The sequence below is a fragment of the Malania oleifera genome, chromosome 1 (assembly GCF_029873635.1).
Source record: "Malania oleifera isolate guangnan ecotype guangnan chromosome 1, ASM2987363v1, whole genome shotgun sequence".
NCBI lineage: Eukaryota > Viridiplantae > Streptophyta > Magnoliopsida > Santalales > Ximeniaceae > Malania > Malania oleifera.
This window is the reverse complement of record NC_080417.1, coordinates 5,713,353-5,739,250: the sequence shown is the minus strand read 5'-3', so window position 1 is coordinate 5,739,250 and position 25,898 is coordinate 5,713,353. Positions and strand designations below refer to the sequence as shown.

Sequence of the window (25,898 nt, the reverse complement as noted above, 5' to 3'; positions counted from 1 at the left end):
AAGAAATTCTTCAGGCTACTAAGGTTTGAGTTCAGGCGACCGAAGTCCCCATTTTCTCAAATTTTCATTTCTAACTAAAAAATATGCTTGACTCCTTTTCTTGGGTCTTTCATAAAACATATTTTTCATGATTTTGAAAACATTTCAAGGTCCATGAGAGTTTCCTAATGATGTACATGAAATGCATGAATCCTAAAACCATTTTAAGTTATAATGAGCCTCAAATTAAATTATATGAAAATGTTAATACATGAGTTCTAAATACCCATTCCCAAGATATTCTTGAACTTTGCCGCTTGCATCTTGATTCTCGTACTCTTTGAGTTCCATGGATCTTGCCAAGATTTGTTAACTTTCCGTGCATGCTTAGTGTAAGTCCTGTTCACAAACTCAATACACAGATCAAATATCAAGTGATTTGTCATTATCAAAACAAGATTTGACTCGTAGAGTCAACAAATTCTTTTAATACGTATATCACCCTTTGTAGTCCTTATAGTGACAATTCTTTTAATACATATATCACCCTTTGAGGGTCATTCATTTAAAAATTTAAGTTCCTATTATGTCAAAATTTGTAACATAATGACCAAATTATTCCTTTTTAATTTTTCTTATTCCACACAGCTCTCCTTCTCAACATCACTTTTTTTGCCTCCTTATTCTCGACATCTTCCAACACCTTACCTCCCCATTTTTTCCGTCTTCCCTCTATCATCATATAAAACTCCCCCTTCTACCCCTGGCTTCCCAAGACGTGATCATTGGCTCATCTTCTCATGTGCTTATGAACCTATGTGGTAATTTGATTACATACTTATATTGCACAAAAAAAACATTAACAATACATGAGATGAGGTAAACTCTTAAACAAATTTTCTCTAATTCTTCCTTCTTTTTTTTAACTGTTAAATTGTATTCATTTGCATTACAAATGTAGATCGAGCTCCTTCTCTTTCCTTTTTTATTTTTTTTTTAATTTTTTTTTATTACATAGGAACTCCAACCACCAATGAGTCCTTCAGACCCCCTAATGCTGCACCAAATCTACGGATTAGCGTCCTTCGCCCTACGTCTCACTAATCAGGGTAAAGTTCAGAATGCGGACACGACTTTTGTGCATCAGTTGGACGTTCGGCCAACCCGACCCTTGAGACACAACTCCATTACCATCCACGATCTCCGTTGGTTCGCAGAGTATTCTCACCATCCACAGTCTTCGTTGGCTCACAGAGCGAACTCTCACCATTCATGGTCCCTGCTGGCTCGCAGAGTAAACTCTTACCATCCACAGGTAGTGCTGGCTCCATGAGTGTATCTACTTGGAATTGAACACCTGATACTCTTTCTTATTTGCTGATGTCTTTCCATCACTCTATGCCCCTCTCTCCTTTCCTTTCTTTTATTTGGGTTGAGAAATAGAAGATGGAACATTAAAAAATAAAATGATAATAAAAGAATTAATACCAATAGGACCCATAAAAATTATTGCTTTTAATTTAAAGAAAGGTAGCCAATTATGGTGTCTCCATTTGGTTGGGGAAGACTAGAAAAACTCAATTCAGTTCATGATCCTAACATTTGGATTGTTTATGATTCTTTACCTTAACTAGTAAAAGCACAAATGGAAAAATTTGGTAGCTCCAAGTGACAAAAAAAATTAATATTAGATTTGCCCTCATTGTGTTGTACAACTGAAATAAAATACCCCCCATGTCCCAATCCATCACCAGTCGTCTTGGTCGGAGGAGTGCAATAATGCAGAGTCGATTACTCTTATGCACTGTTTTTGATTCCCACAGATGCAATGGCGATGGAAGTTGAAACCTTAAGGTCCTTGTTGATAATGACTCTGCTCTCTTTATTGCGCAACTACTCATATCTTTAATTTTTCTGTTATACTTCAATTTCATTCCCGCAGGCGCAGCGGGAATAGAACCCAAAGGGTTTTGCTGCTGCTATTCCTGTCTGTGTATATAGGCAAACACCCAATCACTCCATGCTTCTCACAATTACTCCATCTTTTGTTTTCAGCAATTCAGCAATAGTACGAGCCACTAGTTTGAAGAAAACTAGAACCAAGGAGACTTCTCCAGCAACTACAGTCCGAGGTTAGCCGACTAAACCCCATTTAAAACATTTATTTTCACTCTCAAATTCTCAGTTAATCTCTTATAATGTATGATCTCATCATTCTGTCCTTTTTTTTTTTTTTTAATATTGTTAGATTTACACCATGGATATTAATATTTAGTTAACTATTTAGCAAACAAAAAATAAAGCTATGATGCATGAAAGGTGTTTGGTATTATGCTTGTGAGAAACAGATATGTTAAGAAAACATGTTTAGCGGACTAAACCCCATTCCCGAAATTTATTTTCACACTCAAATTCTCAATCAACCTCATATAATGTACGATCCCATCGTTTTGTTCTGGTTTTTTGCAGTTTAATCTTGTTAGATTTACAACATGGATATTAATATTTAGTTAACTGTTTAACAAACAAAATATAAAGCTATGATGCATGAAAAGTGTTTGGTATTATGCTCGTGAGAAATGGATATGTTAAGGACTCAATAACCTTATCCAAAAAATCTCCTAAGATGCAAAATCATTTAAGCCAGGAAATGTTACTGAACCTTTATAAAAAAATAAAAAAATCAATGCAAAACCAACCGCTATCCAGAATGAATTCTTGAAGTGCTTAAGAGGTATGAGGTACTTTGCACTATTTATTGTGCAGGCAGAGCAGAGTCATTTCTTCGAGATGTGATGATGTGCCCCCAAGCAATTGAAATATTATTTGTCTATAGTGCTTATTATTGCTTTGAAATAAACAAACTTAGGATAAAAATGTAGTTTTAACTCTCTCCCACTTACAACAACAACCAGTCAATCAATCAAAAATTCATCCCCCCTTCCCTTCTCACATCTTGGTACATTTGGTACATGGGCTATCTTGGCCCAGACCTCCCCCCTTCCCTTCTCACATCGCCTCTCCAATTCAGGACATCTGCCGATCTCTAGGGTTTTGAGTTAAGTTAGACACTGGATGCTTGGCAGAAGTGATACCAATTTGGGCAGACTAAAATCAATAAGTGCTAAAGAGGATCAGGCAGTGAAGCTAGATTTGAACAGTGCCACATATGTAAATATTGCTGTGCAAGGATTTCACTAAATCAAAATATTTTGTTGCAGCAAAACTAATTTTAAAAAATAATAATGGGGTGATTTTTTATATAGATATTCTTGAGATCTGTGTGGCTTCTAAAATTAGTTTTCCAAGTGCAGGTTTGGTTGAGTTCAAAATTTTAATATAATATTGCTTTTTTGCCCCTCAAGATCTATAAAATCTGAGATTATTTTTAATACTATACTCACATCCAAATAATTTCCTAATCACACTAGCTTAACTTCTTCATGAAACTTTAGAAGAGCTTGGTGTGTCTAACATATAAGTGGGTTGGGGGATTAGAACAAATAGTTTTTGATGTTGCTTGTATGCTTAGTTGAAGGTTAGGTGAAGTCTAAAAAAAAATTCCTGATCAAAAGTAGCTCACTTTCCGAATGAAGCCTGATTCTGGTATTTTTTTCCTCTGCCCTTTTTTGTTTACTACATGCTATTTTTTCTTGTTTACTTGCTATATTTGTTGTGTTCCAATCTTTTGATTGTTTTTCCCCCCTGCTGTGTAAGTGGCTGAATAATGTTGTTATTTTTTTGTTTCTTTTCATTTTAATGGTGTGTTGAATTAAAAATTGTGTGCTTGCCTATTGGTTATAAAAAAACAAAAGGAATCCATAATGGTAATATGCTTAAAAAATTGTCTACTTTCCTCTTGACTATAAAAACCAAAAGGAATCCGTAATAGTAATCTGCTATAAGTACTTACAGCATCCATGAGCTGCTATATTTAATCTTTTACATGCATTTTAAAAATGTTACAGGCTCATTTGCAGTCTTGGCTTTAATGAATTACTTGCTGATAAATGATTGTGTCCTTTAGCATGGAAGTGAACTTTAGCTAAATATGGTAGGGAAAAGTTGCTATATTTCAATGTTAAGTCTAAAAGTTTAACACTTTGTTGTTATTGAGACAACATATATGATCACCTTGTGTGCATTGATAAACAATGTCAAAGGAAAACTTAATTTTACGTTGAGGGCAGAAGCAATTGTTCTGGATGCCTGCAAAAGACATCTTTCTTTTTTAGAGTTTCTCTAAAGTAAATATGCCATACTTAATTGTTCATATGTAAAATAAAAGAATAACAATAAATTTCTCCTATCCTATCTAACAAACTCATAGTGGCCTAATCTTAGGCTTGCTTTACTCTATCTAGCACACTTGAAAAATATTCATTACTCTTGATGGGAGTTTAATTGTGTTAGAATGTGTTTGTTGAGAATTTCACTTGTGAGTTTGTCTCACATTGGAAAAATTAAGTGGATGATGGGTGCTTATATACATGGTTGGGCCCAAGACCCAATAGGCTTAAGCTTTTGGGTCAAGTTAGTGCTCACCCATGTGTATCAAACACACCTATGGACTCATCCGGTGCTAACAAGTGGTATCAGAGCTGACGGTTCGTAACTCTGGGTGAGCGACATCATAAAAGTTTAGACGTGAAGCTAATTCTCTTGTCGTGCTAATAGTTGAAGGACGAAGTGTGTGACCGAGACCAATAAGGATCATTTAGGCCGGGGATGTGTAGACACCCCAATTTTAACCAGGCCTTTTTGAGGAGTCCCCTCGTAGTAAAAGTTGACTCCTGGGAATTGGAGGATCCATGTTGAAAAATCTGATTTGAGTCCCGAGTCTTTAAAATTGAGTCCCTTTAATTTTAAAATTAAGTTCTTCTAATTTTGAAATTAAGTTCTTCTAATTTTAAAATTAAGTTATTTTAATTTTGAAAATAAGTTTTTTTCTTTTTTTTTAAAAATTAAGTTTTTTTTATTTAAAAAATTTGAGTTTTTTTTTTTTAAATTGAGTTTTATTTAAAAAAAATTGAGTTTCTTCTTATTTAAAAAATTGAGTTCCTTTTTTAGTTAAAAAATTGAGTCCCTTTTATTTTTTGCTTGAGTCATTTTTATTTTGAGTTCGGGTCCTCTTTGTTTCTGGGAATTAAGTCCATCTTTTCCGGGCCCTTATTTTAATTTTTTTGGAGGAAATTATTGGGCAAATTAAAGGGAATGATGGGTTATGGATTTAAGAGAATTTGCATGGGCTGGCCCATGCAAATTAAAAACTTGGGGCAGCAAGAAGAGAAGGTACTTAGGTTTCATTTAGGTTTTGGTTTATAAAAGGGGAGGCAGCCGAACGCAGCCGGAGGCACAGCCACACACGCAGAGAAGACACAGCCGCTAAAGCAACTCTTGCACACAGCCACCCTCTCACACACCCTCATCAGTCACCCTCTCACACAGCACTCACCCGTGCTCAGCAGCCATAGCCGCAGCCTCCTGCTCTCTCTCTCCGTACGGTCATAGCCCTTCTTACAAATACAGCTGTGAGCACTGTTCACGGCCAGCCCAGCCTTCACGGACCTCCCTCACTCTCCCTCTCCACCTCACAGCATTCCACGCACAGGGCTGTGAGGTGGAGAGGGAGAAGTTGATTCACCGGCTGTCAGGCATCCTTCTACCTAGGCACGATAGTGTTTCCGGATCGCAAGCTTGCCGCCACACCATTTATTCCGGCAAAGAGGGTAGGACTTGTTCTAGATCGTGGCCATGTTCTAGATCTGAGGGCCGGAAGTATACTCTCTCGCCGGTGGTTTAGGGTTTTTTTTTTTTTTTTTTCAGATTTTGGAGGCTTTTTGGAGTGTTTTCATGGATTGTCCCTTCGCTGGCGTTTTTGCAGCTTTACGTCTCCTTGTAGATCTCTAAAGGGCGAAATTGATTCATTGGCTGTCTCTCTCTCTTTGAGGAAATCCCCAAATCCGGCGAGCAAAGGTACGGTTCTTCTTTATCTTTGCATTTAGGGATTTAACCTCAAAGTGTTTTCAAGCCCAAAACAATTTTCAACCTAAAAAAAAAAAAAAATTCTAATCCACAAACCAGATTTTTGATCCAAACCACAAACTCGATTATTTTAATTACATTTATTATAGTGCACACTTGGTTTTTCATCCTTGCCCTTTATGGGTGACCCTCCGGTGACCCTTGTCGCCGGTGGGAATGAGAGGGCTATCGAGTCTGGACCTCAGGTGGATGGGTTGAATTTTGTACGGGATGGAAAGATGGTTGAGAAGGAAAACAATGCTTTTGGTGGGAGACGTATTTTTGCACAGACACTTCAAGTTCAAAGACCTGTACCTTAATCTAAATTTCAATTACCATTGAGGAAACCTGAGATAATCAACGGGGAATTGGGATTTTTTTTTTTTCGAATGCTGAGATGGACAAAGCGGTTGAGGATCTAAAGTTTGCACTTGTTCTTAAATTCTTATCGAAGAGACCGTCAATAGATGTGTTGCGGCTTCAGATTATTAAGAAGTGGGGTTTCAGTAAGGTTCTGATGATTAACTTTATGGATGAATATCACGTGTTGCTGCACCTAGCGAATGAGAAAGATTATTTACATGCATGGGCTAGGGAGGGACGAGTTTTGGCTGGTTGTCAGTTCCGTTTGTTCAACTGAACGGTTGATTTTGATGTCAAGAAAGAGTCATCCATGGCTCCTCAATGTATCTTCCTACTGGGTTTGCCATTGCTCTTGTATCGGTTGGATTGTCTACAAATTCTTGCAACAAGGTTTGGAAAGTTTCTTGGAACGGATAATGCCACACTTTATAGAACTCGCGCTATCGGGGGGGAGGGGGGGGGGGGAGAATTTGTGTGGAAGTGGATTTGCAGGAGGAGCCAGTTAGTGGCCTCCCATTGGTGGTAGGTCAAAAACATCAAGTTTGGCAGGAAGTGGTGTATGAGAAGCAGAGTTTTTATTGCAAAAAGTGTTTCCGTCAAGGACATACAGAGGTTGCTTGTAGGTTGGGTGATCGTATCAAGGCGAAACCAATCAATAAGAACGAGATGATGATTGAAGGGAAGAAAGAGGAGGTCAAAGCTTGGAAGGAGGCGCGAAGAAAGGACAAGAGTTTAAACGAAGGAGCAAGAAAAAATGTGGAGGTGGATCTTATTATTGTGTCTGATAATAAAGAGATTGGAAAGGAGGTAAAGTTACTTGCGGATAAAGGAAAACAAGTTTTAGAGGAGGCTAGTCCTCACCCGGTCCTCATTGATGAGGGACTGCTTGCATGTGGGTCTGGCAATAAGTCCCAAGCAATTGGAAAGAGTGAGATGGTACAACTTGAAGGGCAAAGAGAGTGTAACACATTGGTGGTCGATGAAAGTAGTAAGAGAGGAAAAGAAACTCAAGAGATGGTTGAAGATTGTGCTGTACAGTAGTTGAGTGGAAGAGTTTAGGGTGAAGAGATGCTTGGAAAGAATATGGTGATAGAGGAAGGGGAGTTTATTGAACCCGATTCTGAGGTAAAGGATACAGGGTTGGACCTAGAACAATTTCAGCTTGCTCATGAGAATGAGAGTAAACTACATGGTCTGGCTTCTGACAAAGTCTATGATTCGGAAGGTAATTTTTCTCAACCCAAAATTCCTTTGTTAAAAGCCTCTAGTAATAGAGCGAGGCAGTCCCAACGGGTTATTCCTTGTTGTGTAAGACTTAATTTATGAGGTAAAAAATGATGGAGGTATAGGCGCGTCAAAGAAACGCTTGAGGAATTTAGTTAGGAAATATTCGATTTCTGTGTTGGCTATTTCGGAATCGTTCATGTAGGAGAACTCTAGCTTTGTTTCACACAATTTTTAGATTTTCCTAAATATTGTTCGAATGAAGCAATGGGAGGTAAAGTGTGGGTAATGTGGAATGAGCATGATGATTTTGAAATAGTGAGTATTTCAAATCAAATGATAGCGGGGTGGGTGGTCTTAAATGGGACAAAAGTGCTTGTCACATTTGTTTATGCGAAATGCTCCTTTTATGAGTGTAAGGGTCTTTGGAAAGATTTAGAAGCTCTACAAGTAGGGTTGAATCCTTGGCTTATTGTGGGGGACTTTAACATTATTCGGGAGGACGGGGAACGAATTGGGGGGGCAGCCTAGACCTTTGGCTGTTATGGAGGAGTTTAATAATTGTTTAAACAGTTGTCGTGTTGTGGGTTTAAAATTTCATAGTGGGCATATGTCTTGGTTTAATGGGCATGTTGGTCCGACTAGGAGATGGGCGAAGCTTGACCGGATTCTTGTGAATGTGCCGTTCATTAATTGTTTTCAAACTGCTAGGCTGGAATACTTGGAGAGAAAGACGTCGGATCACAAACCTATGCTAATACACTTCTTAAATCACTTGACAAGATATGGGCCACCTCCTTTCAGGTATCAAAATATGTGGAGTTCCTATGAAAATTTTTTCCATTTGATACTTCAGATTTGGATAGAACTAGTTCAGGTTTTGAGCATGTGTAAGGTGGTTGCAAAGCTCAAAAAGGCTAAAGATGCTTTAAAAAGGTGGAATGTAGAAGTCATTGGCCGAGTGGACCTTAATATCAAGGATTTATTGAATTGATTGATAGGCATGGAGGAGTAGTTACAAAGGGGTTATAGTAAGGAGGTAGAGCTAGACTTCCTAGTTACAAAATGTGAATTGGATTATTGGGAAAAAAGAAAGGAAATCTGTGTTGCTCAGCTTGCGAAGAACCGATGGTTGGTGGAGGGTGATCAAAATTCCAAGTTTTTTCATGCGGTTATTAATCAAAAAAGGAATTCTTTGATGATTAATTTTATGGTCTTAGAGGATGGTACGGTTCTGGCGTCCCCCAAGGAGACTCATGAAGGTGCGGTTAAGCATTTTTAAAATTTTCTCTCAGAACAATCTACTACAACATTACTTGATTTGAGCCAACTTATCTCTAGGAAGATATCTAATGAAGAAAATGAGTAATTGGTCAAAGATCCTTCGGAAATGGAGCTAAAAATAACTCCAAATTCTATCTCAAAAGATAGTAGTCCAGGTTCCGATGGTTTTGGGTCAGGATTTTACAAATCTTGTTGGGACTTTATTAAAGGGGATTTGCTAGAAACTGCTAAGGAATTTTTCAGTGGAGCGCCTCTACCCAAATTTTTCACGTCTTCGTATTTTGTCCTTATCCCTAAGGTGAAGGATCCAAGAAACTTTGAAAAGTTTAGACCAATTAGCCCATGTTCTGTCGCATACAAATTTTTTTCAAAAATTATTGTAGGTCGATTGATGCGTTGCCTGAATAGAATTATTTCTCTAGAGCAAGGGGCTTTTCTCCTTGGTAGAAGTATTTTTGAAAATATTATTCTGGCGTTGGAAATGGTTCACTCAATCAATAGAAAGAGTAAAGGGGGAAATGTAGTTTTAAATGTGGATATGACAAAGGCTTATGATCGGGTTGTCTAGAGATTTTTGATTTGGATCTTGGAGAGTTTTGGCTTCTCTAGTCATGTTTGTCACTTAATAGCAGAATGTGTTAAGACCCCATGATTTTCTATCATGATGAATGATATGTATAGGGGTTTTTTCAAGTCTCAAAGGGGCCTTCGGCAAGGTGATCCCCTATCTCCATATTTAATTATTTTGATGGAAGAAATTCTTTCTAGATTATTAAAAAAATTTCTCAAGGAAGGCAAGGCAGGAGTGGAAATTTTTATCTTCCGAGGGGAGCTCCTTTAATCTCTCATTTATTGCATGCGAATGACTTGCTTGTTTTTGCTAACGGAGAAAGGAGATCCTTGAAGATGCTTTTGAAGACGTTGGATTTGTATTAAAGTTGTTCTGGCCAATTAATCAACAAGGAGAAATCAGCTCTCTTTTTGTCCAACAAGATCAACAATTCTAGAAGAAGGGGGCTATTACGGTTGATGGGTTTTGCGGAAGGAAATTTTCCAACGATGTACCTTGGGCCACCTTTGATTTTTGGCCTCCTTACTGCTAGAATGCTTGATTCGTTCATCTCAAAAATTCGAAATAAGGTGGCGAGTTGGAAGATGAGGTTGTTGTCTCAGGGAGGTCGTCTCATCCTTATTCGACATGTTTATTCTTGCATGGCGACTCATACGCTAGCGGTTCTGTCAGTTCCTTTGGTGGTGATCAGAAATATTAATTCCATTCTCTCTTCTTTTCTCTGGGAGAAGAGTAATGGTAGGGGCGAAAATGAAATGGTGTGCTTGGTCAAAGGTTTGTAAACCCCATGAAGACGGTGTTGGCGTAAGGGATCTTAATGACATCCAAAGATCTTTTCACATGAAGTTTGCTTGGAGACTGATGACATTAGATAATCTTTGGACCTGTTTCTTTAAGGCTAAATATGTTAAATCAGGTCACATGACTTCAATCAATTATACTCCGACGGGCTCTCGATTTTGGAAGACAATCTTATAGGTCTTTCTAGAGGTTTATGAGAATGTTTATGTGAAGGTTAGAGAAGGAAAAACTTCCTTTTGGTTTGATAAGTGGTTGAGCAATGGTTTCCTTGCAGAGTGTTCTTACACGTTCCAGCATCTTGAGCTTAAGATTCAAGATTGTTGGGAGTCTGAGAATTGGGATACTGATATGCTGAAAGATTTGGTAGGGGTCCCCAAAACGGATGAGATTTTGTTGTCGTCTATAAAGCACAAATCGGGGCCTGATGTGTTCATTTGGAAGCCTTCCATAAATGAAAAATTTTCAACTGCCTTGGCTTGGGAGGTGATAAGATTTAAAGGGAAGTAGTACCCATGGATGGAGTGGGTCTGGCATAAACTACTTCATAAGAAAGTATCGATGTGTATGTGGAAAGCCATGTTCCAATGTCCTCCTATTGATGAGAGAGTGCGGAAATTGGGAGTTGATATGGTCTTGTGTTGCAATTGTTGCGTGGAGAAAAAAAAGGAATCTCTCAATCATGTTCTGAGTACGGGGTCCATCACAAGTATGGTTTGGAAGAGAGCAGCTTCTGTCTTGGGAATTCCAAACTTTGATGATGAACCTTGGAGGGTGAAAATTAGTAGATGGTTCATATGTACCAAAAAATCAACCCAAAAAGGTACGATCATCAGTTTATTACCTTCTATAATTTCTCGGAGACTATGGTTTAGACATTGTAAAGCCCGAATGGAAGATAAGTATGAGTCAGAGAATGCAGTTTGGTTATCGGTGAAGTTTTGGCTCGCAAAAATTGCAGAAGGGATGAAGGGTTCTCTGCCTTCATTTATAAGAATTTATTGGAAGAGTTCCAAGTGAAAACGATAACACCGAAGGTTAGAACTCCTTGAAAAATTATCTGAGAAAAGCCTCCTGTAGGTTGGTTGAAGCTGAATATAGATGGCTCTTGTAGAGGAAATCCGGGTTCTTGTGGTGGTGGTGGTATCATCCGCAACTCATTAGGTAATATTAAGGCCGCTTTCTCTGAAAAATTTGAGTCAGGTACTAATAATGAAGCGGAATTACAAGCTCTTACTAGTGGTGTTCGGCTCTGTAAAGAGTTGAGATATCAGAATATTTGTATTGAAAGCGACTTGGAATTGGTGGTGGGATGGATCACATCTGGAATTTTCTCTTCTTGGTACTTATGGGACTTTTGGGAAGTGTTAAAGAAGGAACTACAAGGCCTTCAGCTTTCTATAAAGCACCAATTTAGAAAAGGTAATCAGGTGGCGGTGTTGTGATATGGATGAGATAAAATAAGAAGCACAGTGGAATAAATACAACAAGTAAATGAAACACAACCACCAAAAAATGATAAACAACAAGAACAACAACAATATTTATGTGGGTAGGCAAAGCCTACATCCACGGAAGCAATGGCACAAGAATTTCGCTAAGGAAATCTCAAAGTACACAATACACTTCTAAAAAATGATCACTCTCTTTGTCAATACATGCCCAGAATGACATATATAACAATCGCTCAGAGGTTTCCCTCCAATTACCCAATCACCCCAAGTTCAAATTCAAATTTTGAATTCTTTCTCGTAGTCCCAAGTCCAATGGTCGACCATAAGGGTCCAATGGTTGACCATAGAAGTACAGTGGTTGACCATTCCATTTTCTCTGAGATTTCTTTGCTCTCGGTATCTCCTGGTCGACAAGTGAGACCTACTAGTCGACTATTCACTGCTATAACATAAAGAAAGTTCAAAATACATGTTTTTTTTTCCTTTGTTTGTGAATCCCACTAAGTATAAGAGCCACACACAAATATAACAATCTCCACCTTGGCGATTATACGCCCCTTAGGAGAACTCGAAAAACATATCTGACTGCTCCACCTTGAACTTGGAACGCTCGGTTGGGTTTGTCTCCCTTCTATCAATTGGAGACATGGAGTAAGTCCAAGCAATGCTTGAACTTTTCAGAAGTAACCGATTTCGTTAAAATATCTGCTGCATTTTCAAATATGTGAACCTTCTCTAACACAAGCTCACTCGAAGCAACCAATTCCCGAATCCTGTGGAATCTCACATCAATGTATTTGGTTCTATCATGGTATACATGATTATTCGCCAAGTAAATGACACTTTGACTATCACAATGCAACACCACTCCATCTTGTTGTAATCTTAGCTCTCTAACTAAACCGGTAAGCTATAAGGCTTCCTTTGCAGTTTCGGCAACTGCCATATATTCTATCTCAGTCATGGATAATGCTACTAGAAACTGTACCATGGATCTCCAACATACCGGTCCTCCTATAAGGGTAAATACATATCCCATCCATATCTTTAGCATAATCAGCATCAACAAACCTCATAACTGAAGGACAACCTTGTTGCTTGCCGAACATGATGCCATATCCCGATGTACCCCATAAGTATCTGGGTATCCATTTGACGGCTTCCCAATGCTGCCTTCCTAGATTAGAGAGAAACTTACTTACCACGCTCACAGCATGAGCCAAATCTAGTCTCGTACACACCATGACATACATTAAACTCCCCACAGTACTAGCATATGGGACCTTTGACATGTCCCGGATTTCCTCATCCATACTTTGGCAACCTGCAGTAAACAACTTAAAATGATTTGCTAGAGGTGTACACACCGGTTTTGCATCAGTCATGCTAAACCTCTCCAACATCTTATGCACATAACTGCCCTAAGATAGCCATAATCTCCTTGCAGTTCTGTCATGACGAATTTCAATCCCAAGTATTTTCTTGGTTGAGCCAAGACCCTTCATGTCAAATTCCTTATACAAAGTCCTTTAACTGATTTACGTCAGTTAAATATTTTGTAGCTATCAACATGTCATTGATGTACAATAACAAGAAAATAAGAGAACCATCCTCAAGCTTGTTCACATATACACAACAGTCATACTCACACATTTTGTAGCCAATCTTGATCATGTAAGAATCAAACTATTTATACCATTGCTTTGGAGACTGTTTCAGCCCATAAAGAGATTTCTTCAACTTGCAAACTAAATTTTCTTTTCTCGATTCAATGAATCCCTCCGACTGTACCATGTAGATTTGTTCCTCTAAGTCATTGTGAAGAAACGCCGTCTTCATATCCATTTGTTCCAAATGAAAATCATAATGGACTACCAATCCTAATACAATTCTGATAGAAGTATGTCGGACCACTGGAGAAAAGATCTCATCATAATCTATTCCCTTCTTCTGTATCCTTTTGCCACCAACCGTGCCTTGAATTTCTCTCCTTTATTTTCTGAAATTGCCTCCTTCTTCCTATATATCCATTTGCAACCTATCGGTTTCTTTCCATTTGGAAGCTCCACCAAATCTCAAGTATGGTTCTTATGTAGTGATTCCATCTCCTCAATCATCGCGCCCATCCACCCACCTTTCTCTTGGCTGTGCACTGCCTCTTAAAATGTAGTTGGATCGTTGCAACTAGTAAGGAAAACATAAGATTCTAATTCTTCAAATCCATACCTTGGTGGAGGTCTGATAGTGCGTTTGGATCTCCGTAGAGGAAAATCGTCAACTTGCTGGTTTCTCGAGTTAGAGCTCTTTGCAACCATAGGACCATGATCATTGTCTTTGCCTTAAGCTTCCAACTCCACCTGCACAACATGTTCATCACTGCCCCGGTTTTCTAGCTCCTGTTTCTGTTCATCACACTCTTGAGTACGCTTCTCCATAGCCTTCTCATCAAAGACTACATCCCTGCTGATCACCACTTTATTTGCTACTGGGTCCCACAGCTTTTACCCTTTTACACCCTCTGGATATTCCAAAAAGATGCAATGACGAGATTTTGGGTCAAGCTTAGACCTTTCCTCACTAGATACTTGAACATAGGCTGGACACCTGAATACCTTCAATCCGAAGTAGTCTATTGCATTTCCCGTTCAAACCTCTTTTGCCACTCTACCCTTTAGTGACGCCCTTGGTGATCGGTTTATCAGAAAACAAGTCATACTCATTGCCTCAGCTCAGAAGTCATTCGGTAGCTCTGCATTTAATCTAAGACACCGAGCCCTTTCAGAAAGAGTCCGGTTCATCCGTTCTGCCACACCGTTTTGCTGAGGTGTCCGACAAATTGTAAAGTGTCTCTTGATGCCCTGCTCCGCACAAAACTCCATAAACCAAGAATCAGCGTACTCGGTCCCATTATCCGACTTTAAGTATTTGATTCTTCTCCCTGTCAGGTTTTCCACTTTAGCCTTCCAAATCTTAAACCTTGCAAACGTACTTGATTTGTGATGCATGAAGTAAACCCAGACCTTCCGTGAGTAATCATCAATAAAACTCACATAATACACATGTCCACCCTTTGATGCAACTCTAATCGGGCCTCAAACATCTGAATGCACATAATCAAGAATACCCTTTGTCTTGTGTATAGCTGATTTGAACTTTGCCCTATTTTGCTTTCCAAGAACACAAATCTTGCAAAATTCCAGTTGACATGATTTCAAGCCCATCAACAATTTCCTCGCGTAGTTCTTTCATGCCGTGTTTTCCTATATGCCCAAGGTGCATATGCCACAAGACGGTCTCATTTGATTTAGCATCTACGACTGCAGCTCCACTTACAACGGTAGTTCCCTGCAATGTGTAGATATTTCCATCCAATTTCTACCCTTTCATTACAGTTAGATTACCTTTCCATATAGTCAGAACTCCACCTTTGGACTTATAATTAAAGCCATTACAATCTAAAGTATCAAGTGATATCAAACTCTTCCTCAACTCTAGTATATGTATTACATTACACAACATTTTCACAGCACCATCAAACATTTTTATCTTTACATTTCTTATGCCAATAATCTTGCAAGAAGCATCATTACCCATAAGAACTGATCCAAAATTCACTAACCTATAAGTGTTGAACCATTCCTTGTTTGGAGTCATGTAATAAGAACATGCCGAGTCAAGTATCTAAGAGTCCATTAGATTATCCAACCCCGCTGAAACTGATAGAACATCACCATCACTACACGTTGAATCTCCTTCTTGAACAACATGCGCAGATTTTGAAGTACTCTCATATTTCTCAGAATTTCCCTTCTTCTAATCCGGACACTCTGGTTTCACGTGCCCCTTTTTACTGCATTTGTAACACCAGATTTCTTTCTTCTTCTTGGATTGATTTCGGAATTTCTGACTTGATCCATGTTTGGATTTTCCTTTGCCTCGCTCATTATTATCTTTTACCACAAATCCTTCTCCTTTATCACATATTTTCAATCTTTGATGAAAAATTTAGTAAAGCACTTGTTACCTCGTCAAGATCAAGAGTTTCTTTTCCCCACATAAGAGTGGTCACAAGATTTTCATAGGTATGAGTCGAGGGCAAAGAGTTTAATAACATCAAAGCTTTGTCATCCTCATCAAACTTAACATCAACTCTCATCAAATCACTAATAATTTGATTGAAGACATTAATATGTTGATCTAAGTTTGATCCTTCAACCATCTTAAGCCAATACAAACGTTGCTTAAGAAAAAGTTTATTATTGAGAGATTTGGACATGTACCAACTCTCTAACTTTCGCCATATAATTGCTGAAGAATCCTCCTCCATCACCTGATAGAGTACATCGTCGGCCAAACACAAGCGTATTGTAGAAGCGGCCTTTGCTTGCAATTCTCCCCATGTTGCCTCATCCATTCCATTCGGTTGAACACCAAGTAATGCCTTTCCCATTCCTTGTTGTATAAGAATGTCTTTCACTCTCCTCTACCATAAACCAAAGTTCCCGATTCTATCAAATTTGACGATGTCAAATCTTGTAGAAGACGATCCCGATGCCATAACAACAATTGCTCTGATACCAATTTGTTGTGATATGAATGGGATAAATGAGAAACACAATGGAATAAATACAACAAGTAAATGAAACACAATCAGAAAATAATAAACAATAAGAACAACAACAATATTTACGTGGTTCGGCAAAGCCTACATTCACGGAAGCAATGACACAAGAATTTCACTAAGAAAATCTCAAAGTACACAATACACTTCTAAAAAATGATCACTCTCTCTGTCAATACATGCCCAGAATGACATATATAACAATCCCTAAGAGGTTTCCCTCCAATTACCCAATCACCCCAACGTTCAAATTCAAATTTTGAATTCTTTCTCGCAGCCCCGAGTCCAATGGTTGACTATAAGGGTCCAATGGTTGACCATAGAAGTCCAATGGTCGACCATAGAAGTACACTGGTCAACCATTCCATTTTCTCTGAGATTTCTTTGCTCTAGGTATCTCCTGGTCGACTAGTGCCTATTGGTTGACCATTCACTGCTGTAACACAAAGAAACTTCAAAATGCATGTTTTTCTTTCTTTGTTTGTGAATCCCACTTAGTATAAGAGCCACACACAAATATAACAAGCGGATTGACTCGTCAAGGTGAGGGTGGCAACACGAGCAGATATTTTGTAGGTGATGTGATGTCGAGTAAAATGAGAGGTCTAATTCATATGGATAAGATGAGTATTCCAAACTTTCGTTTTTAATTGTTGGCATTTGGTTCTCCTATGTTTTCCTCGCGTTTTGTTTTGCAGGTAATTGACATCAATTTGCAAGTTTATTTATTTGTTGTTTGTTTTGAGTACATATGGGCATGTTTACTTTAGTTTAGTAGGTTAATGTTATGGGTTTTGATAGGCTAGTTTTGGTTTTTGCTGCTTGGGCTGGCTTTTGATAGTTTAATAGTAAATTCCTTGTGGCATGTTTGTAACCACGGTTTTCCTTCGCCACAAGTGAGGGCTATCAATAAATTTGGGGTTTTTGATATTAAAAAAAAAAATTCCATGCACAGGGAACCAAGAACGGCAGCCACCCTCCCCTCACCTTCACGCACACACACACACTGAGCAGTTCTCAGCCACCCTCACCTCACCTTCACACACACACACACACACACTGAGCTTCTCCTTCTCCATCCATGGCCAGCTCAGCTTGCGTCACACAGCACTCTCCTGCACGATGGTGAAGATGAAGGAAGTGCTGCTTCTAAGGTTGCAGCATCCAGTGAATGAGGGAATGCCATTTCATCCTTCAGTATTGTGAGGATTGTTATTTTTATTCCAATATCTTGATAGGTAGTGAGTATTTATCTGTTGGTTTTGAGAATAAAATCAGTGAAGATGTTTTGATTGGAGCTGAATGGTTAAATACTACACTGACATTTCTGTAATTGAGACATTCTTGCTGCAGTGTCTAATTTCCAAGATGCCTATTATTGCATTTGTTTTTTTTAAATTATTATTGTATTTTATTGTATATTATTATTAGTTTTTTTTTTACACTATCAGTGTATTTATGTTATGTTGAATTTTTTTATTATTGTCATAATATTAGTATATGTATTGTACATTATTTCTTTTGATTTTTATTTATTTATTTTAGGGTTTAGATTATTTCATGCTAATATTGTTTAGGTGTTTTTTAAGGTTTAGATTATTTCATGCTGATATTGTTTAGGTATTGTTTAGGGTTCATATTATTTCATGTTAATGCTGTTTAAGTATGTTTAGGGTTTTGATTATTTTCACATTGGCATTCCCTCATTCACTGGATGCTGCAACCTTAGAAGCAGCACTTCCTTCATCTTGACCTTCGTGCAGGAGAGTATTGTGAGGATTGTTATTTTTATTCCTATATCTTGATAGGTAGTGAGTATTTATCTGTTGGTTTTGAGAATAAAATCAGTGAAGATGTTTTGATTGGAGCTGAATGGTTAAATACTACACTGACATTTCCGTAATTGTTGCTGCAGTGTCTAATTTCCAAGATGGCTATTATTCTATGTTTTAAAAAAAAAAAAAAAAATTATTATCGTATTTTATTGTATATTATTATTAGGGTTTTTTTTTTTTTTTTCCCACATTATCAATGTATCTATGTTATGTTGGATTTTTTATTATTGTCATAATATTAGTATATGTATTGTACATTATTTCTTTATTTTTTTATTTTTTTATTTTAGGGATTAGATTATTTCATGCTAATATTGTTTAGGTGTTTTTTAGGGTTTAGATTATTTCATGCTGATATTGTTTAGGGTTCATATTATTTCATGTTAATGCTGTTTAAGTATGTTTAGGGTTTTGATTATTTTCACATTTTTTAGGGTTTTGATTATTTTATGTTATTATTATGTTTAGGGTTTTAATTATTTTCATATTTTTCGAGTGTTGATGTTTATATATTTTGGGGTTTTGATTATCACATGTTTTATTTGGGGTTTTGATTATTGCATGTTCTATTTAGGGTTTCAATACATGGCGTGTTATTAGGGTTTTGATTATTTTCATATTTTTGGAGCGTTGATTATTTTATGTTATCATTGTTTTGGTAGTTTTAGGGTTGTGATTATTGCAGGTTATTAGGGTTTTGATTTATTCCCATATTATTATTGCATATTGTTTTAGGGTTTGATTTATTCCCATGTTATATATTGCATATTAATTTTAGGGTTTAATTTATTTCCATATTATTGCATGTTAATTTTTTAGGGTTTAATTTATTTCCATATTATTGCACATTAATTTTAGGATTTAATTTATTTCCACATTATTGCATATTGAATTTTAGGGTTTGATTTATTTCTATATTATTATTGCATATTAATTTTTGGGTTTGATTTGTTTCCATGTTATTATATTGTGTATTAATTGTGAGGTTTGATTATTTCCATATTATTGTATATTATTTTTAGGGTTTGATTGGTTACCACATTAATATCATATATTTATTTTAGGGTTTGTCTTGTTTCCATAATTTTGTTTTATTTGTTTCCATGTTTGTTTATACTACATTTAACTTTTAGGGTTTGATTTATTGCCATGTTATTATTTACTATTTAAAGTTTCCTCGATTGTTAAGACTAGGGTTTTATTATTGTTATGTTAAGTTTTTGGTTATTTATTGTTAGGGTTTTTGCATAGATTGGTTAAGATATATTATTATTATTATTATTATTATTATTATTATTATTATTATTATATTGTATTATTATTTATGTGTTATTAATATTATGCTATATATATATATATATATATATATATTATTCTAGTATTTTTATTTTGGTATTATATTAGTATTTACGTGTTATTTAATATTATGATATATATATATATATTATTATTATTATTATTCTAGCAGTATTATTATAGTATTGTATTAGTTTTATGTGTTATTAGTATTATGAGATATATATGTGTTATTATTATGATAGTATTATTGTTATGGTAGTGTATTATTATCATGATATATTAGTATTATTATTATCACATATTTTTGGTATTTTAAACTATATTCTATGTTTATATTTTGTATTATGTATTGCGGTATTTATTGTTAATATTTTTGATATTATATTATTAAGTATTTTTATGTGGGATGATCATAAAAAGGGCGATGGGTCTTTTAAGCCTCACTTGTTGTAGCTCTGAGAGAGATTTTTCTAACGAGATCCCCATTTTTTGGGGGTCTTATTAGACATTCCTAAATCACACCCTGTTTCGATTATTTTCCATTTTATCGTATATATTTTTGTTAATATATGTTGTTTAAGAAGGAGTAAAATAAAAGATTATTAGAATTCAATTTGAGATAATTCTTAATTAATTAGGTACCGTTCGTAGAACGGGCACGTAAAGGGTGCTAGTACCTTCCCCTCGCATAACCAAACTCTTGACTATTCTGGTATACGCAGACCGATACTATTCTTAATTGAGTAGTAATCAGGTGTTCTAACCATACCAAAAAAGGTTAGTGGCGACTCCAAACTTCCTATTTTCTTCGAAAATCAAACTCGTTATTTTTATTCACCTCTCCGGGGCACCTCACTCCCGAGATGTCGTGACAGCTTGGCGACTCCGCTGGTGACGTTAGAGAGTCAAGCCATTAATTAATTAGGAATTATCCCAAATATGAATTTTATAAGTCTTTAAATTACTTCTTATTTTGTGAATATTGTATGTATACTTGTGAATATTTTATTGTATATGTGGTTTATATAATTGTGAATATTTGTTTGCATATGTTTGAATATTTACTGGTATATCTATTTTGTGAATATTATGGTGAATGTTTACATATATATTTGAATATATTTGGTTAATTGTGAATATTTGTTTCTATATTTGTTTGAATAAACATGTGAATAAGGAAATAATTATGAATATTATTAATGCAGATTGGTATATGTTTGAATATTTGCTTGTAGATTTATTTTGTGAATATTGTTGTAAGGATTTGATTGTATATAAGTGTTTGATGTGTGAGTATGTAATTAATTGTGAATATTTGAATATTGCATGATATGTGGGGATGGTGGGAATAGGCTAGGTATATGAATTCACACACGCTTTCACAAGCCTTCTACCTGGGCTTCACCCTTTAGCATTAGATTAAAGTGTAATACCGTTAACCCTTATGAGGCAAGGTCTTAGGGGCACGTAAACCACTCCATTCAATTTGAACTTTGTCCAAACCCATTGGGTAAGGATAGGGGACATGCTGGGAACCTGTTGTCAATAGGGATTAGAACTTAACCACATGTACTTGTCTATAGGATTCCTTCCCTAGGATAGAGCCTTAAAAGCCCTGCAAATAAATAAATCTACCTAGGGTTGGGACAAAAGCCTCATCCTTCTCCGTGTGATTTAAACTTTGTATATATTTCTTTAAAGGCTTGATATCGTGTCTGACATGTTGCATCCATATTAGGCATACATATTAATTTGCCAAGATTCTGGAAAAGCTCTATTTATTCATGAAAGATTCATATTTCACCTTCAAAGATACCTTACACCTAAAAAAGGGAAAATAGATCAATCCTACTCAAGGAAACAAAATTTGAAAGAAAATCATTCAATTAATTGAGAGATTTTGAAAAATTGGGGTGTATTTCATTAATTGAGAGATTTTTGAAAGATTGCTGTAGGTAGAAAATCACAATTATGGTTTTGCCTAAAAGGAAACAATAAAAAATGGTAAGATTAGATATTTCCTAAATTAACTGAAACCTAATCCTAATCTGTGACACATAACAGAAAAACTCCCTTTGTGTATGCTTATAGGTTTCCCCCTAGAAGACCTGAACCCACACTAAGCCCAATAGCCCAAACCATGAACCCCCAAGCCCAACAGTGAGATCATGGACCCATTCTTTCAAATATAAAGCACTCGGCCTATTCATATTAAAAAATGGGTCAGTCCAATCCCTTGTAAATAAACCACAGCCCACCATTTTAAAATTAGGGCTAGCCCGATCCTTTTTAAACAAACAACAACCCAAATCTCACTTTTTTCAGAAGAATAAAAAAAAAACATACTTAGGCCCTATTTTTAAATAGATTAAGGCACAGGCCCCATTTTATTAACAATTAGACCCAGGCCTAATTTTCAAAAGCCAAACCTAGACCACAACTTGATCCTTCGCAGGATCTTGGGTACATGGACCATCACCAGGGAAAGGAATGATTGAGGAAGGAATTGAATACTCGGCATATAAGGTCAAATTTTCAAGGTCATCAGAGGAAAAATAACTGTCCATAAAGGGTTGGTTTAATTTTGAAGTCTTTCATTAGTTGATAAGGTTTTTCCTACGAGCTCTTCTACAGACATGGTCTCCAGATCTTTTGTTTCTTCCAGTGTGACGACTATGTAGTCAAATTTTGGATCTAAAGATTGTAAAAATTTCTTACATATCCTCATGTCTGTGAGATTCTCTCCATTTCTCCTCAACTGGTTCTAGACAACCATTACCTACGTATAGCACTTCGCAATTGACTCAGACGACTTCATTTGCAAGGATTCAAATTCACCTCGTAGAGTTTGGAGGCAAATTTGCTTCAATTTGTCGGCTCTTTTGTATGTCCGGTGGAGAGTATAACAGACTTCTTAGGACGTCTTAGCGGAAATGATGATTTCGAAGGTGGCCTCATCAAGGCTTTGGTAGATAATGAACTTGGCTTTGCGATCTCTTTTCCAATCAGCGCGGAGGGTTGTTCGTTGAGCATCAAACGTAGATGCTTCGGCTTCTTTTGATAGGGCTTCTTGGTACCCATCTTCAACGATGTCTATGACATCTTGAGCACCTAGTAGGGCTCTCATTTGAATGCGCCATCGGGTTTGATATATATCAAAACTAAATTTTGGGGATGAATTTTGGCAAATCTGATGCCACCAGTGTGTTCAAATGGAAAATCTCATTTGAATGCACCATCCGGTTTTACTTAACGGTAGATAAACGGCGTTAGGTAACGCCGTTAGGCCACGTGGCGTATTTCGGGCGAGCCGTGTGTCGTGATGATCCGCGGATCTAGACGTGGGTCGGTCTTGGGGGTTGGGTCGTGCTTGCGGGTCTGGGTCTGGGTTGCAAGTTTCTAGGCCGCGTCGCGAATCTGGTTGCGGGTTTTCGAGTCGGATCTCATCAGTCAGGTGAAGCAAACGCGTGTAGGCACGTGCAGCGCGTAACGTTGCCGGTCAACACTCTCGCCGGCGCGTGCAACGCGTGTCAATGACGCTATATCAGCTGGTGGCGCGTGTGAGCACTTGGGAAGGCCTTCGGACTCCGTTTGAGACGTGGTTTTCACCTATGGACTCGTCTCGGTGCTGTCTACACGATTGTATGCTCAAAAATTGATTTTGAGCAACTTCAAATCTGGGAAAAAATTCAAATTCCTCTCTGTTCGCCTCTGTTTGGCGAATTTCGGTAAACCTTGCCACTTTAATACCAATGATGGGGGGAGGGGACTTACTCAATCACTGGTTGTGATTGAACTTAGTGAGGAAACACTCAATTGCACACAAAATACTCAATTGATTTTAATAATAATATGAAAAATACAGAGAACTCACAAAATACAGAATTGCTATCATTGGTTACTCTCCCTCTTCTACACCATATATCTTACACACACACATACATTCATATATACAGCGATAAATGGGATGGTAGGTGGAGATTAAAATCAACGAAGGTGGCTGGAGTTGGTGAGGTTAGTGGAGGTGGCTGCCTACTCTAGCTCAATAATTCAACGAAACAGGCTAGGGTTGTTGTTGGTGGTTGCCACAGTCAAGTTTAATTTTCAACAAAATAGGTGTCTTTTATCTTTATAGACTCTTTGTTAAAGATAACATAGGAGAGTTCCTATTATTACCTTGAAACAACAAAGCCTATAAAAAAGGGCAGCTGTAAATATGTTGAAAATTAAACTTGACGGTAGCAGTCATCCCCACCAACCCTAGCCCACCTTGGTTCAAATTAAGTCAACCACCTCCACCAACTCCAACCACCTTTATTTATTTTAATTTCCACCTGCCGGTCCCATTCATTGTTATATATGGATGTATATATGTGCGTAAGATATGTGGTGTAAAGAGGGAGAGTATAACCAGTGAGAAGAAACTCTGTATTTTTTGAGTGTTTGTAATTTTCAGTTTATTATTGAAATCAAAGATTGTTTTGCGTGCAATTAGAGTTTTTCCTCATTGAGTTCAATCACAACCAGTGATTGAGTGAGTCCTCTCCACCCATTAGTGGTATCAAAGCTTCTGATTTGCAGGAATTCGCCAAACAGAGGCGAACAGAGAGGAATTCAAATTTTTTCCTAGATTTGAAATTGCTCAAAATCAATTTTTGAGCATACCATCGTGTAGATTACGTCGAGATGAGTCCATAGGCGAAAATTGCCTCTCAAACAGAGTCTGGAAGCTACCCTATGCACTCACATGCGCCACCAGCTGACACAGTGTCATGGACACGCGCCAGCGAGAGTGTTGATCGACGACATCACGTGCCTGCATGTGTCTTCTTCATCTAACTGACGTGATTCGACTCGAAAACCCAATTCGCGACCTGCCATAGCAGCCAGCAATCTAAACCCAAACCCACAAGCACGACTTGACTTGGGAGACCAACCCGCGTTCAGATCCGCAGATCATCACAACATGGGGCTCGCCCAGAATTTTCCACGTGTCCTAATGGCACCCACTGATGCCGTCTATCTGCCGTTAATAAAAATTGGTCCATTCAAATCGGTTCAGAATTTCTTTAGCCGGTTCAATACTATTTAGACCGGTTCTTTGCAACCCAAAACCGGTTCCTAAAGTTTTTCAACCTTCTGAACACACAGATGGTATTAGATTTGCCAAAATCCACCCCCAACATTCTGTTTTGATATATATCAAACCTGATGGCGAATAGTACTGCACAAGCGGTCATTCCAAAGCTGACAAATGACAACTACGATAACTGGTGTATTCAAATGAGAGCCCTATTAGGTGCTCAGGATGTCATGGACATCGTTGAAGATGGGTACCAAGAAGCCGCATAAAAAGAAGCTGAAGCGTCTACGTCTGATGCTTAACGAATGACCTTCCGTGCCGATCGGAAAAGGGATTGCAAAGCCAAGTCCATTATCTACCAAGGCCTTGATGAGGCCACCTTCGAAATCATCGTTTCCGCCAAGATGTCCCAAGAAGTCTGTTATACTCTCCACCGGGCATACAAAGGAGCCGACAAATTGAAGCGGATTCGCCTCCAAACTCTACGAGGTGAATTTGGATCCTTTCAAATGAAGTCGTCTGTGTCCATTTCCAAGTACTATACTCGGGTAATGGTTGTCTATAACTAGTTGAGGAGAAATAGAGAGAATCTCACAAACATGAGGATATGTAAGAAAATTTTACGATCTTTAGATCCAAAATTTGACTACATAGTCGTCACACTGGAAGAAACAAAAGATCTGGAGACCATGTCTGTAGAAGAGTTTGTAGGATCTTTGCAAGCTCATGAGCAGAAGGTGAACAGAAGAAGTGACGGTAAGTCACTAGAACAAGTCCTACAGTCAAAACTATCTTTGACTGATGGGAGACACGAGCAAGGGGGTACGTCGCACCAAGGATAAGCGAAAGGTCGAGGATCTTGCGAAAAAGGGTCTAGATATACTGAATCCAGATGAGGCGGACAAGAGGGGAAGTGGACATCTGAACAACGTTCCACGAGGAAGAGGACGTGGAAGAAGAGATGGTGGTTACAACAATCGTTAGAACATTAATAAAAGAAACATTGAGTGCTATAACTGCTATAAGTTTGGCCACCATAGCAACGAGTGTTGGGGGTGACAACAAAAAAAGGTTAGCGAGGAGGCTAACCTTACCGAAACTGAAGATGTAACTGAAGAGTCATTGATGCTAATGGCGCACAGCTCAAACCAGGTCAAAGTGTTTGGTACCTCAACTCTAGAGCCAGCAACCATATGACTAGTAGAAAGAACCTATTCATTGAATTTGATGAGAAATTTCAGGGGGGAGATATCTTTTGGCGATCTCTCTAAAGTCCCAGTCCGAGGGAGAGGAGATGTTCTGATCAAGAAGAAGGCCGGAGATCACGCTTTCATCTCCAACGTCTATTATGTGCCAGACATAA

General features: G+C 37.6%; 1 long non-coding RNA gene across 5 annotated transcripts in view; it reads left to right on the top strand.

The window, feature by feature from the left end:
- The first annotated feature begins 1,529 nt into the window (after positions 1–1,529).
- LOC131150732 (uncharacterized) overlaps positions 1,530–25,898 on the top strand; it is a 48,794-nt gene continuing 24,425 nt past the window's right edge. The window contains exons 1-2 of one of the 5 annotated variants that reach the window (XR_009135598.1): positions 1,530–1,833; positions 2,035–2,111. This is a non-coding gene — a long non-coding RNA (uncharacterized LOC131150732). The remainder of the gene's footprint in view (positions 1,834–2,034; positions 2,112–25,898) is intronic. The other 4 variants (XR_009135595.1, XR_009135597.1, XR_009135594.1 and 1 more) reach the window with 4 other exon arrangements.